The following is a 7,014-nucleotide window of genomic DNA, read 5'->3' as shown; positions in this document are numbered from 1 at the left end:
ATAGCGCCATCTATATTTTTAGAACGTGTACTGGAAAGGACCTCACTATCGATTGGTAAATTTCGCTCCGTCTAAGGCCGGGTCTCCACTGACACGGAGATGTGCAGATTTGACCAATCACAGCGTTCGAAAGAGAGAAAAACGAAGACGCTCCGTCACTCACCCTCACGGTGATTGGTCGATTCCCTCGACATCTGCGCACAGATCCGCGTCAATGGAAACGCAGTCTAAGAATACACATATCAAATCACGCCTATTTCCCATAGGGGCAGGCAGACACCACGGAATTCCACTTACTACCTTGACACCCTGACACAATCTTCATTCATGCTCGCTGATTTAGAGTAAGTACTAAAAGAAGTCACCGACTTGCTTCTCAATCGGGGTACGCCGGTTCGAATCCGGGACCGGACGTGCACTAGTGAGTTATTAATTTATCTTAACACGTTCACTGGGTATGAACCACATATGGGGCATAGAATGTGTAACCCATACGTGCATGACCCATATGTGGGCCACGGGAAAATGGAAAAAATCGAGGAGAGGTTTTTCAAATTGTTTTTTCTTGCCATAGTGTGTTTCATTAATTCCAATGTGTTTATCGAAAAATAACATTGCACGTGAGGGGTCGATAGGTATCCAATTGTCAGTTACACAATGAACGTGTTAAGTGCAGTTTTCACTAACACAGTTGGCTCGACCATTATAAACGGCGATACGGCTCACCTATCACGTTGGTCTAACAGAATGCTCGGTGAGGTGTGGGGACTTAGTTCACCTCTGACTACCCCAACTGGGATATAGTCGTGAACTTATGATGTGTTATGTTATTTATCAAATCAAATATACTTTATTGCACACAACATACAAAACAAATTAACACAGATGATGATAGATATAGTACAATCTGGCGGCCTTATTGCTAAGCAGCAATTTCTTCCAGGCAACCAGTTTATGTGGACGAGTCGGAAGTATGCCTAGAACATAAAGGTGCAACCAACCCGTATTAGAGCAGCGTGGTGGAGCATGCTCCGTACATATCCCTTCCGGTTGATTAAGGGGAGCAGACCGTGAAAAAAACAATTGAATTTGTATGTCATTTAGCACAAAAGCAAATCAACTCAATTTTTGACATAATTTTCCAACGCCACCTAATTTTATTTTAAGTTCTGTCTTTTTCTTATCCGCCGAAATGGAAAGGGACGGATGATTGAATGCTCTCAGTTTAATTCTGTCTGATCTGGATATACTCCAACGTATTTTTATTTATTAAATTGACGTGTGTTCCCTAATTTTTTGTCCTGTCAACTACCCGTCTCTTTCTTTTTCGGTATATAAGAAAATAAGAATTAAAATGACAGGTATAACTTAAAATAAATTTAGGAGGTCTGCAGGAATCGTCACTAATATATTAATATATAAAATATTATACATTTTTGGAGGACATTTTTATTTTCTTATTCTATTTATATTTTTTGCATCTGTACACACAAATAATAAAATGTGAAATAAGAATTACACCCTCAAGATACAATTTGCGGCTATAGGGTACTTTGGTTCTATGTCACATTAACTTTTTATACAAACTGAACTATACTTCTCAAAAAATGTGAAATAAGTTAGCGCGATAGGGTTCTAAAGCCAGTGATCCCTACTAGGCAAATAAATGTTTGTTACTATAAATATTTTGCAATTTTAAAGTAGAGTAAGGTACTTACTTAATTATAAGAAGTTCAAAGTAAAGTGACTTGAAAAATAGGTAAAAATGACATTTGTAAACGCAAATCATAATTGTAAGGATGTTACAATAAAGTAGTTTAACACTTTGACACAGTAGATAGCCCTTCGTCTGTCGAAAGCTACCCGTTTACAAAAAAACCGCCGCAGTGGGCGCCCTTCCCGAAAGCTGTCATTAATCTAGTAGCACTCTAAATACTCCATAAAAAACCTCATTCTTACCTTATGGCGCCTTATTGTGTAAGTGCGAGGGAAGCAGACATTCAGCGCGCGCTCCCCCTTGTCGTTAGCGGTTTACCCCACCAGCCTCTGAGCTAGATTTACGTCACCCCTAAGAACATTGTTTAGACTTGAATTGTGAAGGCAGCGCGCGGATCGTTGTGTTTATTTTTAACAGTTTAGTTTTTATGTTCGAATTTTGAAATTGGACGCCGACGTTCGTTCGTAAGATGCGTGGACTGTCTGTCTAGCTCGCAGTTACGCGTTAGGTGGCAACTGAGATTTTTGTATGGAGTTTCCGGGCTCTGTTTGATGTTCAAAGTCTTGTCACAGAAGTTGACACTTTCTCAGAATATCTATTTAAATCATCACCTAATGTCTGGTCATTTTACTTAAGTATTTAAGTGGAAGACTAGTTTTAAATAGCCACTTAGTACTAAGTTCTACCTGTCGATTTCGGGGGCATGCTTCATGCACAAGTAGCCATACAAGTAGGTATGGATGTTAGTGACACCGTAACAAATACTGAGGGGGATGATTCAGACCATGATTCTGAGTTGATATCAAGTGAACTTTTCTGTCGGAAAATTCGTAAAAAATTTAGTAAAAATTCCACTTGATATCAACTCAGAATCATGGTCTGAATCATCCCTCAAAGTTTTCATTACGATGTCACTAACACCCTGTATAATACACTGGCCTTCAAAACTACTTAAGTACTGATAAAATTATCTACAAAACGTTTTATTTTTATTTTAAATATCTTACTTCTATAGTTCTGGAAAAAAACTTAAAAGTATAGTAGGTACTTACTTACTTTTGCAGGCTAGTGTATTTTAAATTTAAACAATTTACTTGTTAACTTATTTACTTGAAATTTATTTTAAGTAATTTAGTATTAAGTGGCAGCTTAGCTGTAATGAAAAGAAGAACACCAAATTTATATTAAGTGTAATTAAAACTAATTAAGTATATTATCTGTAATGGCATACTTATATAGATGTTGTAAAATGTACTGTATCTGTATAGTGAAAAAGTTAAATATAGTTTATAGAGGGTGTATGACTGTATGTTACGAGTTTACGAGGCTTCTACACTGAGGTTTAATGAATATTCCAATTACACTTCTCATCAATAAATCGAAACACCTCGCAAGTTCTCTAACACAGTTGGCTTGACCATTAGGTTAATGTAAGTGTTACAATGATTCCATACTTTTGCGATGGAAAATTCCACTTGATATTAACTCAGAATCATCCCTCAAAGTTTTCGTTACGATGTCACTGACATCCTGTAAGTATATCTATGCTGCTTTTTTTTTTGACGTGACTTATTGTAGATTTGCCGCAGATGGCATTAACTACTTGGCCGGACAAATGGGGAGCGCTGAAGGCTCTCACCCGGTACAACGTTTAAGACAACAGGCCTGAGGGTGCCCAGTTGGGCGCGAACCTCGGCTCAGGGCGTCGTCTGAGAGGAAAAATATTTGAAAGAATTAATCGACCCTAGTGGGTCGATAGCGATAAGCGCTGAATGAGGGAAATCGTCGACCACGCCGGCGGGGTCGGTATCGGGGCCCTGAAGTGTTTGGTGTCGCGAGCTGATTGGCTGCCTCTATGGCTAGAAATCTATGCTGCATGAGTTAAGTAATTTATCTTAAGTGCAGTATTCGCTAACACAGTTGTCTTGACCATTATACCACGGCTCACCTATCACGTTGGTCTAACAGAAAGCTCGGTGAGTGGGTACTTAGTTCATCTTGCGATGGATGTAGGTACAGTCATGAGCAATATCATGTACCCACTTTAGAACCCTGTCGCACTATCATGTTTGACATTTAATGAGGCTTACGGTTTAAATTGTCAAAAAAGTTAATGTGACATGGTTGCAAAGTGTATACATATTAGTACTCGTGACCGTACCTCGGACTAAGGCGATCGTGATTTTGTCGTAAGCCTATAGGGCTTATTACACCTACCTATCCGACAGGCTAGATGCGTCAAGGTCACGGGTGGTTACCATGGTTACTGCCCACCAACTCCCGTTTCCCGATCAGATCGTGTAGTCTAATTCAAATTCAAAAATATCTTTATTCAGTTAGTAACATAGTTACACTTTGAATCGTCAATTTTTACGTAACGAACATCTCATCCACCTAAAACTACTACAGCTTCTCACAACCTGTATAGCCGGGGAAAAGAAGCTGCAAGAAACAGAAAATATTGTTATACAATTGATTAATTTAGCTGCCTAATCAGTTCAGTTCTTATAAACTGCCTATATACGTCCCACTGCTGGGCACAGGCCTCGCCTCAATCAACCGGAGGGGGTATGGAGCATACTCCACCACGCTGCTCCACTGCGGGTTGGTGGAGGTGTTTTTACGGCTAATAGCCGGGACCAACGGCTTAACGTGCCCTCCGAAGCACGGAATCATCTTACTTTTTCGGACAATCAGGTGATTCAAGCCTGAAAAGTCCTTACCAAACAAAGGACTGTCTCACAAAGTGATTTCGACAGTGTCCCCATCGGGAATCGAACCCGGACCTCCAGATCGTGAGCCTAACGCTCACGCTAATATCAGTTCTCAGACAGTTAATCCCATGCATTCATATCTTTAAAATAATCACTAAACTTATAATCTTTTTGCAATATTAGTAAATCGGCGGGTCGTAACCATGGAAACCACAATCTCTAGCGAGTTGGTGAGGAGTAACCATGGTAACCGACCTTGACGCATCTAGCCTGTCGGACAGGTAGGTGTAATAAGCCCCTCGCAATTTTATATTTGGAAGGATTGTCAGAAATATATTAAATACTAGTTAAAAGTATTTTTATTTTTAATATTAATGTTCCGAATTCAAATTTAAATAAACTCGTGTTTTATTGCACAAAAATTTGGAAGTGTTTCGTATTTTTGATGACAAGCAAAAGCCCTACCTAAAAACCGAAGTACTTAGTACCTATATGAAAATAAAAGTCCAGTCGAAGGATTTAGTATACCTTTTTACCAGCTCTTGGACTTTGACCTATAAACACAGCAAATGCTATTTACTTACACAAATGTCGTATACTATTCGTTGAAGCCCTCGATATATGTCGCACGGCGCGTCGTGCGACTCGAACCCCGTGCCGCGGGCGCATACCTCATTTAATTAAATCAAAACTGTCAACACATTTAGAAATATGTGAAAATATAAGAATGTATGTGTGTTTTACTATGTATTCAGAATGTGCTACGTCTTATAATATAAGGTCGCAGTCACTTTGGGAAGTTCGTTATTTTAACAAATTATGTATAACTTGTTTTTTTTTAATAACGCACGGACATTAAAAGACTAAAAGGCTTTTTTTAAAGACTTATTGTCGATTTGCCGCAAATGGCATTAAATACTTGGCCGGACAAACGAGGAGCGTTGAGGGCTCTCACCTTGTTCACGACTTCACGTGGCCACGATGCGATTCATCTAAAAAAAGCAATATTGCAATTTGCGCATGAAAGTGCGCATTGACAAATATTAAACCCCACAAATATGTAATATAAATACAGTTTATTCAACTGATAATCTATTTATTTTTTTTAATCTGGGGGCACGGGAGTGTTCCCGCCGAAACGAGCAAGTTTTGAAGTTTTCAAAATGGCGGATTTCCTAATCGACTGCCGTTAAAAACGGTTAAATGAAAATTGTTGTAAGTATGTATTGTGTATTTCTGAGTAACTTGAAACACTAGATTTTTAACTACCTTATAGGAAGGTAGTGTAAAGAGGAAATCGGTGTTATGATACTACAGATATGTTTCAGAAAATTTATAAAGTGGTGTTTACCTGAAGGGCACAGCTAGATGTTATAGACCGGTGAGCATGAGACAAAGAAAACTCCCCTTGAATTTGTACAATGTATATTTTTTAAATCTACAAATTTCATTAACCATAGGTAGGTCAAAAACCCTATGGAGGGAGACAGGTCGCGCTTTGGTCCGTCAGGTTAATTGTCACTCCGTAACAACCGTGGGATATCACTATATTTCAAAACACTGTCCGTACACCTGTAGGCACCTCACTTACTCGAGGACCTCCGACTATCAGGCCTACCTGAGGCGTTCCGGAATACCGTACAGGTGATGAGTTGAGGCCGGCTCAGGCCAGGGCGTGCTGGACGATGGCGGCGCAGCGGGCCAACTGTTACGCAGCTGGCGGGCTGCACGTCCACCGGTCAACCTCGCAGACCTTCACCGGGCCTTATCCGGTGTGTTGACAAAAGGAGAGGCACGGCACATCCACATGCGCGCCGCACAAAGGAAAGCTTCGACGTGCAAACAACCAAGGCAAGCTCCGCCGAAATGAAGCTTGAAATAACTTGCAAACGCAGAAGAAAACAGTAGCAATCTTCATTCACAAAATCATTGTTGAAATCATCTGATCCAATCATAAACTTCTTCTTAGATTAAAACTTGCAAAACGTTCGAAAATTAAAACGTTAAAACTTTAAAGAAAACAAAAACCCCATCTGCAACAAGGAATGGCAATGATTAGCATGTGGTTCAGCTGACAGCGTGGCAATGCAACTCACGAGTGTAAAACAAAGAAAATAACTTACAGGTTCATCCGGGATAGTTGGGCATCGCTCGGATGAAACCTAAACCCACCCACTGGACCTTAGGCGATGGGATTTCAGTGATGTTGCTGAAAACAAGGACCTCGAGGTTATCACAAAGTTGGTGCAAAAATATGCACGAAGAATTGCGAGGACTTACCATCTCAGTTAAGTTATTTATATAAATGGAGACATCGGCTCTTGATGTCGCCGATAAATCGTGGCTTTTAATTTGCCCACATTATTGTTACGGCAGTGGAGTCTCCGGCGCTCTCGCGACGTCCCCACTTTCCATAACCTGTCTCTCAGCTCAGCCAGCTGTCAGTCTGACACAAGAACCACGAACAAAGTTGCCAAACTAGAAAAAATCTACCAAACCATAAATTCGCCGAATCAACGACAATAATCGATCGACTTGTTTGATCCGAAACCTAAATAAAATATAATATAATTTCAATAAATG

General features: G+C 39.9%; 1 long non-coding RNA gene across 1 annotated transcript; it reads right to left on the bottom strand.

Annotated features, from left to right (window-relative positions):
• Nucleotides 1-5,839: 5,839 nt before the first annotated feature.
• On the bottom strand, nucleotides 5,840-7,014 carry LOC126379316 (uncharacterized). The gene is made up of 2 exons (XR_007568309.1): nucleotides 6,555-7,014; nucleotides 5,840-6,464 (listed from the first exon to the last, which is right to left on the bottom strand). It is a non-coding gene; the product is annotated as an uncharacterized LOC126379316 (long non-coding RNA).

The sequence above is a fragment of the Pectinophora gossypiella genome, chromosome 28 (assembly GCF_024362695.1).
Source record: "Pectinophora gossypiella chromosome 28, ilPecGoss1.1, whole genome shotgun sequence".
NCBI lineage: Eukaryota > Metazoa > Arthropoda > Insecta > Lepidoptera > Gelechiidae > Pectinophora > Pectinophora gossypiella.
This window is presented reverse-complemented; position numbering and strand designations above follow the sequence as displayed.